This window comes from Oxyura jamaicensis, chromosome 3 (genome assembly GCF_011077185.1).
Source record: "Oxyura jamaicensis isolate SHBP4307 breed ruddy duck chromosome 3, BPBGC_Ojam_1.0, whole genome shotgun sequence".
NCBI lineage: Eukaryota > Metazoa > Chordata > Aves > Anseriformes > Anatidae > Oxyura > Oxyura jamaicensis.
In genome coordinates, this window is record NC_048895.1 from 10,191,996 (window position 1) to 10,204,666 (window position 12,671).

Genomic DNA, 12,671 nt, shown 5'->3' on the forward strand with positions numbered 1-12,671 from the left:
TATATCTTTTTTTTTTTTTTTTTTTAGTTTCTAGTTTCAAATTTGTCTTGTGCTCAGTTCCTATTTCTTGGAGTCTGCTTTTGTTCTGCTCGTTGCACCAGTAACACATCCATATGCTAAGTTTTGTCTGTAGAGTTGGGGTTTTCTGCCCCCAGATGCTGCTGGTATGTCTGCTTATATTGCCTTGGAGAGCACACAGCCTAAACAAATCTTTCAACACACTGAATTGAGTCAGACCCGGAGAAAAAAAAGTTTCCAAGAAGCACCTCCAATACTACCAACTGGAAAAATCAACCATTTGATAGAAGGACACTGGAATACAGAGCCTGCCTCCAGATTTAGACCTACCTAAGGAAAAAAAAAATCCTTTTTTTTTTTTTTTTTTTTTTTTTGCTGGTCCATGGCATATTTCTCCCTAAAAACCTATCAATGGGATTCTGAACTCTCCATTTTTACAAAGCAATAGTGCTCCCTGATGCTTATCCAAGATGGGCCTAGATTGTCAGGAGCAGTTAATGACACTTTGCTTCATCTTCACTATGTGCAGGTAAACCTGAAAATGAGCACAAGAAATCCCATTCTTCATTTCAGCTGTTGATAGCGTTGTAGAGGATCCAAAGGAGCTGCCTTAAATGAGATCCAGTATCTCCAATTGCCTCAACAAAGAGTCAGTAGTAAAGAGTGATACCTGCTTCAGTCCTGGAGATGAGAAATGAAGTGTCTGTATTCACGTGCTGCTTGTGAGTCTACATGTGGCACGACTGCTTTCACTTCAAATACTGAGAGCAGGTGGATGTGGGTACTCTTGGCATTAACTGAGTACTTTACTCTATCAACAACTGATTTTGTTTGCTGGTGGGAATAAGTTCTTACTAACAATGGCTAATATGCAGAATATTACAGTCTTTCTTTGCTAGACCAATGCTATTATAGGTCTCCTGCTCCAAAACTGTATCCTTTCCTTCAGAGGACTTCTTTAGATGTAAAAGGATTATGAAATGAATTCCCATGAGCAAACTAACAGCTAACGGGGAAAAAAAGTATAGCATATCATATGTGTATGTCTTGCCAGTTTGCTCCTTCTCTAGATTGAGCATCTGGAAGAGAGGAGTCTAGGTCCTTGTTGCCCTTCTTAGCCTCAGTTGGATCCATCAGTCATGGCTTCACTAGGCCTTTTCCCTCATTCATAAGATATCCTTGCAAGTGGTTTATAAAGTCATAGAATAGCAAAAGCAATCCTGCTCTTCTCAGGCATCGTTTTTCTTTTTTTTTTTCAGTTCCTACCCTGTCCCCTTTTCTGTCAACTAGTATTTCTGCAGCAGCACAGTTAGGCAGATCAAGGAGGCAATACAGCTGAAAAATAATCTAGCTGAAGTGCAGCTAGGTTTCAGGCACATGTGCAGGTGTTAGCACAGGTAAGTGGTGGGAAAGCATGGATCCTGTGTGGTGAAGGAAGCTTGGATTACTGTGATCCTGGAATCACATGTATTTGGCATGCAATTAGCATGTATTTAGCAAAGACCAATACCTACAGATTTCACTAGTGTTGTGTGTTTTTTCCAGTTATCCAAATGCTGCGTGTATTTGTGCTCCTATTTGTACTGTATTTTACAGGTAAACATTCCTATACCTCAGCAGAGTGAGCTAATCAACAGCAGGAAATGTTTTGCTAAGGATAACTTTCACAAAAGGTAATGCTTTTTTTCATGGTAACATGCTGCAGATATCTCCTTTTGAATCCTTGCTCATCTGTCACCCCAGATTACTCTAGATCTAGAAGGTTTTCCTATCCCATCTTTATCACATTAGTCAAAAGCTTGGCTGTGATCTTTTCATCTCCCCACTGACCGTTTCTTTAGTGAGATCTGAACTCTGTCCTCAGTGGGTGAGCTCTCACTTTCTTCAGATACACCATGGTCAATGCCTTTCACTGTAACATTGCTGGATCACTGCAGTCCTTCAGTTTCTGTCCATCCAAGAACTCCGGAACTTCAGGTAAAGGCGTTTTGTGTGGAATACTGATTTGTTTCACTTTCAGCACGGCAATCCTTGTAATGAGCCTTCAAAGTTTATTTGCCACTAACTAATCTGGAGATGATGAGTGTTTATACTCACCAAGGCGAGGGCTGGAATGATGGGTTGCATTCCTGGAAGAGTCGAGGATTTTGCAGCTGAAGGGAAGTGAGGGCTTGCATGGTTTCCTTAGCAGAGTGTGTGGTCTGTGCCCTATAGGCAGGTATTCTCTGGTCTTGGCTATATGTAACCCCCATATGCAAACATAAATACTAATAGATATGTAACCTTTCATTATGCAAAGGACATAAAAACAGGAATTCACCCAAATTAACTGATAAAGAATAACTGTGCGCTGTATGGAAAATGCTCTGCTCTCTCTCAGTTGCCTGTGTCTTGGGATCTCATCAGTTTTATGCTGACAAGCAGAGATGGAGAAGAATTTTAGAAGAATGTGTGTATAAATGATATCAATAGCACTGTAAAATCCTCTCCATTGACTGCTGATTATGAGCATCAGTGTGATCTAGGCCTTGAATAAATGTATACAGTATAGGTGACAGCATAGTAAGGACGGCTTACAAAACAGCTGGTTCAAGTGTGTTTACTCAACTGTTTTTCCTCCACCTATCTGTGTCCAGTACTACGAAGCCAGATTTGCTGAGGCACTGAAAATCTTGCATCTTCTGTTTCCTCAGCTTATATTTCTGTGCTTTTCTCCACAGCAAAGCAGAAGTGGAAAATGGGAAAACTGAGATTTTCATGTATTTTCAAGTCTCAGTTGGCTAGCATGAGAAGGAAAATTTGAATAAGACAAGACTACTCTAACATTTTGGAGAATTTTCTTATTAGGAATTGGATAAAGGGAAGTGATGTGTCTGTGCTGTTTTGTGTACATGGGTTATTGACAGTCACTGCAAGTGCATGACTGAGATAGGTAGGCTAGCTGTTGTTCTAGAAGTTTATAAATATTCAAACTCTAGTGTTTGTTTTGTAATCTCCATTTCTTAACATCTGATATTTCTTTTTTTTTTTTTTTAATCTAAATGGTGATCTTACTACTGTGTATGATTAAACGAATTACTTTGTCTTGTAATGTTGCCTGGCAAAACCAGGCACATTTTGATGCAAGTTTGTTTCTTTTTAGATTTATATCTGCTTACATAGCATTATTGCTGTTGAAGTAGGGCATTTTATTTTCTTCGATGATATGTGATCAGAAAATGAAAGGGAGAAAACGCATCAAATCCAATGTTCTTTGTATAAAATCTGTTTCAACGTGACATTGCAATAGCTAATGTTGTGCAGTGTTGGACTGTGGAATAAACAGAACAATTTTTCATAGCTCTGAAGAAGTTTGAGTGGATACTGGAGGTCTAGCCGTCACAACTGTATAGTTTCCCTGGCCTGTATGAGTGCCTTGACAGCCATGTTCTGTTGCAAGACCCTGTATAGGAGGACTATGTTTACATGTCTTTTATCTTTCAAGCCTGTGAGGTGTGGGAGAAAGAAGCTAACAGTCTGATTTATGAGTCAAATTTTTTGGAGGTGTGCAAGAGTAGTTAGTGAAGATGAAAAGAAAAAGAAAGATGAAGATTGGGGAATGGAATGTTTGGTGTTGGATTTAATTAGAATCATCCTGTTCATCACTCATACCATGAGATAAAAGGGGAGAAATATCCATTACTATAGTACATGCAGAGAGAAAATATTTGTATTATAGTGAGTGAGCAATTCTAATTGGCCTGCCAAATACAACTGAATTGAAATACAGACCTTCTCTTTTCTCCAACATTAAGTATACTCCCTTATGTGTATGAGACACACAACTGGCATCATATTTATTCCTGATCTGTTTGCCATCTAATTATTTGTGTCTAAAATACATGCTAATTCAGTATTAAAGCTAGCAATTATCTTGGTCAGTACTCCTCCCCGTGCCCCCCCCCCCCCAAAAAAAAAAATAAAAAAAAAATAGTTAGTAAACTTTTTTCATGGATATAAGCCTTTTCATGCCTTTCTCTTCTTTCTCTTTCCAAAAAGGAAAGCAATGGGTTTCGTATTGTGGCTTGGAAGAACGCATATTTTAAACCAAGACGGAAGTTGACGGATGACCTTTCGAGTTCAGAGATGAAGTTTCTTCTGTTTTGAGGGGGCTTTCTTCCTGCCAAGGAGTAACTAACAATCCGCTCAACTGTCCTGCTTGTCTTCCCGTAGGTGTGGTGCAATGACATGACAGGAGAGGTATTTGCTACCCGTAACTGTAGTTAGTCATGCAAAGTGACCTATGCTCTAATCTCCCAGCATTGTTAGCCAGTCAAAGTGACCGATACTGCTACTTCACGTTACTGCAAGTTAGATTAGAATCTGCTGCTCCTGAAATTTAATTAGCTGGCAGTATCTTTCAAATACTTTCTGGAGTGTTTGGACCGTAGTGCATCATTTTTAAGACTTGAACCTTGCTAAATAAAGTAAAACAATCTGTGCTCTTTCCACATGTTAAAGGGAAAAGTTTTAAAAAAAATAATATCGTACTACATTTCAAGACTTAATATCAGGATAAATGGGTACAAGTAGCCCTTTCAACCTCTAGTTTATACAAAATGCTGTTCCAACTTTACATGAATGCCTATATGTAGACTGCAGCTCAATCTGAACTTTTTTTTTTTGGCTTCTGACAAAAAAGCATGCAAAGAGATAGTCCAGGGTAAGTACGGCGGGTTGCTATCAAACTCCCAGAGATCACATCTAAAAATAATGATAGAGAAAATAACTCTTAATTGATTCCTTTCCTGTTCTAAAATAAAAGGCAGTTTTGACATTATTTCATTCAGGTCATCAAATTCATATAATTGTACAACAATGGGTACAGCATACATTTTAGAAAAATGAAAAGTTCAGAAAGTTTGAACGATACGTGAATGTAAATTTACTCACCTTCTATCAAATGCCTTCTTGAGGTGCTGACATTTTTAGTACATTAATTGTTCATAATGAATACTCTTGTATAAAACATTTCAAAGGTAATTTTCTGAGGCCAAAGAATCACTGAAATGTTATTCACTAAAGAGCAGTCAATAATCTGCGTCCAGAAGCAGACTTACAGGATGTGAAATAAATTGACGCAACAGGCAAAGAGGTTATACAAAATAATCACTTGCCCTTTTACAGGTTCGATGCCCTAAAACAGAAGCTTCTGAAGTGGTGTTGGCTGATGCAGAGGCAGTCATTCTGTTCTGACCATGTGCCATGGAAGGAAAGGAAGGAAATGGCTCCGGGCAAGATATCCTTACCTGTTGTAGCAGAAGCCCAAGAGGTAGGCACCTCTGCTGCAGGTAAAATGCTAAAATGCAATCACTTTTGTGCTACGTACTTCAGGATGGATAATACTAGTCAAGGAAGATACAGTATGTGTGAAGAATGTACGTAAAAATAAGGAAAATAAACTAGTCGATCTATGAGGCTGCTTCCAGGCGGTAGTCTTTAAACAACTTGTCATTGGTTTCTTGGCTATCACAGCCCTGCATAAAAGCTTTTCCTGGTTCATAAAGAAAATTAATGCAAAATCAATAATGGTATTTAAAAATTCACCGATCATTTCCCACCCAGATAAAGTCTGTTTCACAGTGCTACTAATGCTACAGGCAGAGTGGGAAAAACGCGGAGTTGACCTTAATGGCAAACAAAAGAGAAAGCAGTGCAGATGGAAAGTGCAGCAGAGAAAGATGCTTCCAGGAGCCACCAGGAGGAACGGGAAATTCCTGCCTGCTCCCCCACAGGAGCAAATGTCTACACAGAGCCACCGTGGGATCAGCCTGCAAAAGTCCTCTGCTTGAAGATGACAATTGACATGAGCAGCAAAGAAAAATTTGCTTAATGGTGAAAAGACCAACAGAAACACAGTAAAATGGATTTCCTATAGCCTATCATGACCTTATGACCTGCTGGATTCCTGACAGTGAAGAGGATACTTTTGCTACTTCAGATTGCTTCATTCTGCTATCCCAGAAAACACAGAATTATTGTGGAAATGCAAAGAAACAAACCATATAATTAGATTTGGTTGTGTATGTGTTTAGGCTACTTCTCTGCTGAAGATGTATTTACAAGTTGTACCATTTAATGCAATTGTAATTACCTGCAGTTGCCACATCTAATCTGTGAAAAATAAATAGGATTTGTCAGCATTCCCTCTCTTCCTCTTTCCTCCCTGAAGTGATGGTGAGCTGTTTTCCAGCCTCTTTCACAGTGTGGTTCAGAAATAGCAGAAGGCAGCAGCAGCAGAGCAAAGCCTCTAGAGTTTGGGGTGTAATGGTCTTTGCTGAACAGCTGATTTCCTGATCCAGTGCACCCAACAGTGAGGTTCAAAGGGTTTGCTCAGGATTGCCATCCCCTCACCCCCACACCCACACCCCCTCAGTAGCCTTCACACATTTTAAAATATGTTTCATTACTTGTGATGATTTCTAGACTGGGGGGTTGTGTGCCTCACATTTTCCCAAGCAATTCTCTAAATTTCAGAGTTAGAAGAGTCGTTTTTCTTTTTAGGTTAACATTCAGACTCGCATGGAAGTGCTTGACTCCTGAAGCTGAGGCTCAAACCAGCAGATAGGAGGTTCGTGATAAAATTGGCAGAACTGTACTGCTCTAAGCACTTTCGGAGACATATGCTGCTTTTCCTGCTCCTGGAAGTAGTCCCACAGATGTCTCATGATTATTCACTTGAGTCATGGTTGCAGAACTGAGTTTTTGGTGTTTTGGATTTCCAGATACACTGCACATTTATGGTGTTTGGAGTGCAAGTTCTAATAAATGACCTGCCTATTTTAAAACAGAGAAAATGTATGTGTTACCCCAAACCAGTACTTTGAATTTAAACTAACTTTCCTAATTACAGCAATATTTGTTCAAAACGAGACATCTCCCAGGACATAGAAACGACATACATAAAACTAAACTGGACATGGCACGCTGCTATTAAAACTTACGTATTTGTTTTTATTCTCCTTGTGGTTTTCACCAGTGATATTACCGTGATATTAGGCACTAGGTGGTGCTATCCTACATGGTCTTCTGCATTCCTCTCCCAGGGTGGGAGTGTCCTGGGCTGCAAGTCCTGAGCAGTTTGTTTCAGAAAGAGAGCATGGGACGTACAAAGTTAGGCTGCAAAATCTCTGGCCCATTTGGACTGGAGTGAATTTTTAGAGTAAAGTTGCTCTGCGGAGCCTAGGGATTATTTTTTTTTTGGCAGAGATACCTGAAATGAGAGACTGCTTGTGTGCCATTTAGGAGCAGCTCTGCACACAGGTTGATGTGCTTTGTTACAACTCAGTAGTGCTAAGCCTGTCCTTACAAGAAGTTTAACTCTACAACTTCTACTAAGCTACAAGGCTTTAATGTCTGATGTGTCAACACAATAATAGCTTTTTTTCCCATGTGTACTTTCACTGTTAGCTGAATTTATTACAGGTATTTGCATACACTGTACCATTAACAGATGTTAGGCAACCTGAGAAAACTCACACAGTTTTCACTTCTTCCATTTGATTTGCCTTTTTTTAAAAAAAAAAAATGTTTCAGATTTATTTTTATTTTTAATTGAAATGGGAAAAAAAATCTGTCTACAGCAATCCTTTACAGAGTTCTAAATTTTAGATATGTCATGATGAGAGCAATTTAAAGATTGACTGAGTACTAGGAATGGTCTGAAAATGGTAAGCATTTCTCAGTGCTTTCTCTAAATTTCTCACAGAATTTGGAACATTTGAATTATCTGACTGTAAGTCAGTTTGGTTTTCAGGCAAAGAAAGTTGTTTTCTTTTTCCTCGCTTGTAGTATTTTTACAAGAAGTGAGGACAAGATCAGACAGATGGAAGGAAAAAAGTGTGAAGGAATTGCAACTTCAAAATCTTTAAAACTGCAGTTTTGGTTTGAAAAATGAAAATATTAATTGTGTAGCTTCCGCATCTAAATTGCAGGAAGTTCTTAAAAATGGCATTTTTTATTCAAAGACATCCAGGAAAGAAAAATATTGATACGTTCTGTTAACTGTTTTTATATGGAATCTATTTTCAGCCTCATACCAGAAAATGTCTGTGTTATTTTTTTGATTGTGATCCTAATCTTGGAATGACTTTTCATTTATCAGTGCCTCTAAGTCTGCTCTTGTGTTTCAAGCCAGATCACCTTTTTTACTGTGTCAGCTTTTTGCATACTTACCACAGGGCAAAGTTTGCAGTTATTTTCCACCTGCACAGGAAGGATTTCCCCTCTCAGGGGTGCACATGGGCTTTACAAACTGGAAGCAAAGCCAAGTTAAGGCTGGTTCTAATCTTTCGTGATAAAATTTCTTGTGGTGTATTACATTTAATACTGAAATCTGCAATTTGAGATTTAACTTGTTAGCAATTCAAAGGCCTTTTTTTCTTATGCTGTTTAGTCAGATGAAATGGCTTACTTCCTGCTTTGACCATAATAACGTTAAAATACCACTTTCTAGAAAAAGATTAAGTTCTAGTATCTGCTATTAAGAAGCTGGAAGACATGAGTACAGTGCAAAACAAACAAAACAAACAACCAAAAACTGAAAAAAGAACTGATTCCTCTTAAAGTTGCATGATTTTTTTCATTGCTTGGGGTTAATGACATTGTAGCATTTAGATTCTCTGAAGTGTATGTATTTTAACTTGTCCCAGGGTGTTCAGGCTCATTTCTATGTATTTAATATGCAAGAAACAGCTGAAAATATCTTAAAAAAAAAAAATAATAATTAAAAAAAATACTGATTGTTCTCCGCTGATTCACTATTTGCTATTACAGGTTTTGTAACTCCTGTTTGCAGCAAAAATTTGTGCTCAGGTCCTTGATCAAAGTTCCCACGTCCCTGCCCTGCAGCAGCTATGTGTCAGTTATCAAGGCTGCCATCTCCTGCAGCTGAATGGACCTTGTAAACTTGTGGAAAGTGCTTTGTGTTCCCTTCAGATGAAAGGCTGACGTTCAGACTGGAGTTCCTTGTATCAAACACGCTTTTGTGTTTCTCACTGGACATTCGTGGCCTTCAGCTGGAGCTGAGGGAACCAACAGTTGTGTGCCAATATCAAATAATTAGATGTAACAGGAGAGAACCAAGCATGCACGAATCAAAACCAGACAAAACTATTCAAGCTGGCTGTACCACGGGCTCATATTGCTCAGTTATGTTTTGCCAGGTGCTAGTTTAAACATTTAGTCTGTCGTTTTGTTTAGGTAACTGACACTACATATTAGAGAGACCAGTAAACATCCGTATCACAAAATGAAAGCAGAGGTGTGAAACCTCTTTGGGGATTTTGTGCAAGTTTTGTTTGGAAAGTGCCAGACTTGTCCAAGTCAGGTCCATGAGAAAGTGTCACCGACGTGCTGGTCTGGCTGCTTGCCTCGTCCTGCTTTCCCTCCTGACACTGAGTTGTGACCTTTGGCTGATTCCCTTCCCATCTCTCGGCACTCCGGACTCCTCCTGCCACTTGATTGCTTTGTCTTTTTAGAGATGAGCTCCCGGGGAGGGCGAGGCTGCATGCTCTCTATCTTATGAGGTGTTTGCTCAGTGCGTGTTACAATGGGACTATCTCAGTCGAGATCTCTAGGTACTAATGCACTACCAGTAATTGTTACTATGAATAACAAAAGCATCTAGTCGTAATAGAGTGTGGAAAGGGGAATAACTTGGCATTATTAATGTCAAGTTTAAAGAGCAAAAGCTCCATTTGTGTTATTACCTGTCATCCTCTGGAGAACTATAAGCATCTCCCTGAATAGGGATCCAATTTCTGCCCTTACCCTATATAACCTTACTGGCTTCAAAACAAGATTTGATGTCTCTAGAGCAGACTGGCATGAAATCAAGGGATTTTGTCCAAGGAATTCAGAATGCCTTTACTTAGTTTTCTAAGTGCATAGATAGCATCAGAAAGATCACCGAGAAATGTACCCATAGCAGCCTTTCTTCCCAACAGTCTCAGTTCCTGCTTTTATCACCAGTCCTTTTGCCTGTGCTGCTTTCCTTTATATGGAGTGGCAAACATCCTTCAAACATCTTAACATCCTGCAGGGTACTTTACACTCCTCTTGTTCATCTCATAACTGTGTGGTCTGCTCATTACCTAGGGACTTGGTCAGCCCTCTTCATGTTCTCAAGATGGGTGATCGATTAATACTCCTCTCTGGTTTTGCTGTGGTTAATTATCATAATTTAACATATGGGCTAATGTATATGACTAGCATTTATTTTTATACAGGTTTCTCTTCCTTTTCTGCAAGATTTTTTTTCCTGATGTTTTACACAAGAGTATCTACTTCCATGATAGAGTCAGTCTAGAATTCCTGAATTAGTGATTTAGGTTCTCGTTCTATTTTTGTCTTTGCTTCCCCTTTTAAATTCACTTTGCATTTTGAAATTTCTGCATTTAAAAAAAAAAAAAAAAAAAAAAGGGGGGGGGGGGAAGGGGGGCAGAGGAAAATCTCCATTGTGGAACTGCTTGGATTTCTTTTGTAGATTTGTAGTATATCACTCAGTGATTTGTATCCTGGTAGGTATAACTCCTCTAGAAGAATCTCTCAACAATCCTTTAGGGTGCCTCCAAAAGGAAGGCAAAGTAAGTTTCACTTAACTGAAGAATGAAGCTTGAGGTTATCAGATTGTCCCACGAAGACCGTGACCACCTGATGGGGTGGGCTTGCTGCAGAGGGCTCAAGACGGGAAGGAATGTGACCCTGCATGGAGGCGTGTCTGCTCTAGAGCCCCTACAAATGTAAATGTGGCTGAAAGCTGAAGGGAAGCAAGGAGACTGTGCAGGGCAGCGTATCATTTCCTGGTGTCATTGCAGAAGATTGGAAAACATGTTTTAATGGGGAAAGAGGTTTTTATCTTTGGAAATTGATGCCCACATGGGTCTAAATGAGAATGAGTTGGAGATTTCCACTATGGTATTTTGATTCTAAGAGAGAAAGTGACCTTGATAAGCAGTGAAGAAACGAGACTTGCAGTGATTCTCAAGGAAGCTTTTCCATCAAAACCAACAGAAGCTGTGGAATGGCAAATGAGAGGCTGTGGTCTAAGAAAAGGTTAATTCAGATCACATAGCAGATAAATGTGTTCCCAAAGTATAGGAACACCCCTTACCCCACTCCACCCCCCCAAAAAAAAACAACCACCACCACCAAAAACAGTAACAAGAGCAACAAGTATTGGATTCCTTTACTAAACTTAATCAATCTCCCTGGCATGACATGTCAGTAAACATGTAAACTCCTTGCTGTAACACCTTTCTGTATGGATGAGTTGCAGACATGAAAACTGAAGACAAATGTCATATGTACTGAAGAGCAGACTCTTCATGAAACTGTATGGAAGATGTTAAAAACAGCCCCGTTTTTATTTTATTTTTTTCAGAGGGCCAGGATGCATGTCAGACAGAAAGAAAAAAACTGAACTTTGCAATGAGAGTATTTCAGGTGAAATGTTTCCTCTTAAACCCTAGAGAAAGACACAGAAATGATAACAACAGATTTGTTGTCAGTGTCAGAACGAGCAGGTAATACTTACCGAAGGGCACCCAAAATGGAGAGCCTGTAGATCAACCTGCTTAGCTCCTGTAAGAATAACCAAAAAAACAGTAATTTTGGAGTAGATAAGCATTTGAGAGGTATACAGTGACAAAATGCAATATAAGACAAAACTTTTAGAGGTTAACTAGTACAGAAGAGTTATTTCACATAACGATTATTTCTGATTGTTTTTCATCCAGTTTCCTGACTTTTCCTTTAATTTCTTTGAAGCGCATGTGCCAAGAACTGTTTTCAGTGAGTCAGTTCAAACAGAGACTGAGCAGATATCTAAGGGAGCAGTCTTTGCTAAATCAAATAGGAACATATAGCTAGAACTAGAAATTACGGGCACAGGCTGAACATCCCTGTATAACTTCAATATTCAGTCCTGCCGTTGCAGCATTGCAACAGGGATGTGACATACAGCTCATTTAAGGGGGATGTGCCAGAAATTATGAATTACAGATCAAGTCTAGTAAAGGAAAATCAGACCGATTGGGATCTTGTCTAATGTTATCAATTAATTTAAAACAGCCTCTTCATTCTAGAAAAGAGTGCCTGAAGGGATGGAGGCACTTGGATAACAAAATTTAGATATAATTCCAAACCTTTTGGAATTCACTCTGGTAAGAATGGTTTTTGGCTTTACTTCCAGCTAAATTTCAACGTAAGATGCTAGTCAATACAACCTGTGTGAACTGAAACTAAGGAGGAGAATTCTACTGACTTCTGATAGCTTTATATGGTACCAGTCAGTCCACATACTACAGTATCTGAGCATCTCAGGCTTTAATGTATGTAGATTCAGAACTTCTATACAACAATTTTTTTTTAAAGGTCAAAATCAACTCCTTAAAAACCACCCAGAATGTGAGAGCCAATTCCTAAGAAGAATTTGGCAGCACGCAACAGGTGAAGACATACTTCAATGTGCTGTTTTTTCTGATTATTTCTATTTATAACATACATCTTTCGTAGGCATACAACCAGCACAAATATATAAATATAGAAATAATCCATGCAATGAGCTGGTAAAAAGCAGTACATCTATGACCATTCAGTCTGCCAGGTTTTGT

General features: G+C 39.0%; 1 protein-coding gene across 1 annotated transcript in view; it reads right to left on the reverse strand.

Annotated features, from left to right (window-relative positions):
* The window catches only part of FBXO11 (F-box protein 11), an 89,199-nt gene extending 77,390 nt beyond the window's left edge, over positions 1 to 11,809 (reverse strand). The window contains exons 1-2 of the mRNA XM_035321171.1: positions 11,805 to 11,809; positions 10,206 to 10,211 (exon numbers count right to left, since the gene is read on the reverse strand). The gene's annotated coding sequence lies outside the window, so the exon portion shown is untranslated. The remainder of the gene's footprint in view (positions 1 to 10,205; positions 10,212 to 11,804) is intronic.
* Between the last annotated feature and the right edge of the window lie 862 nt (positions 11,810 to 12,671).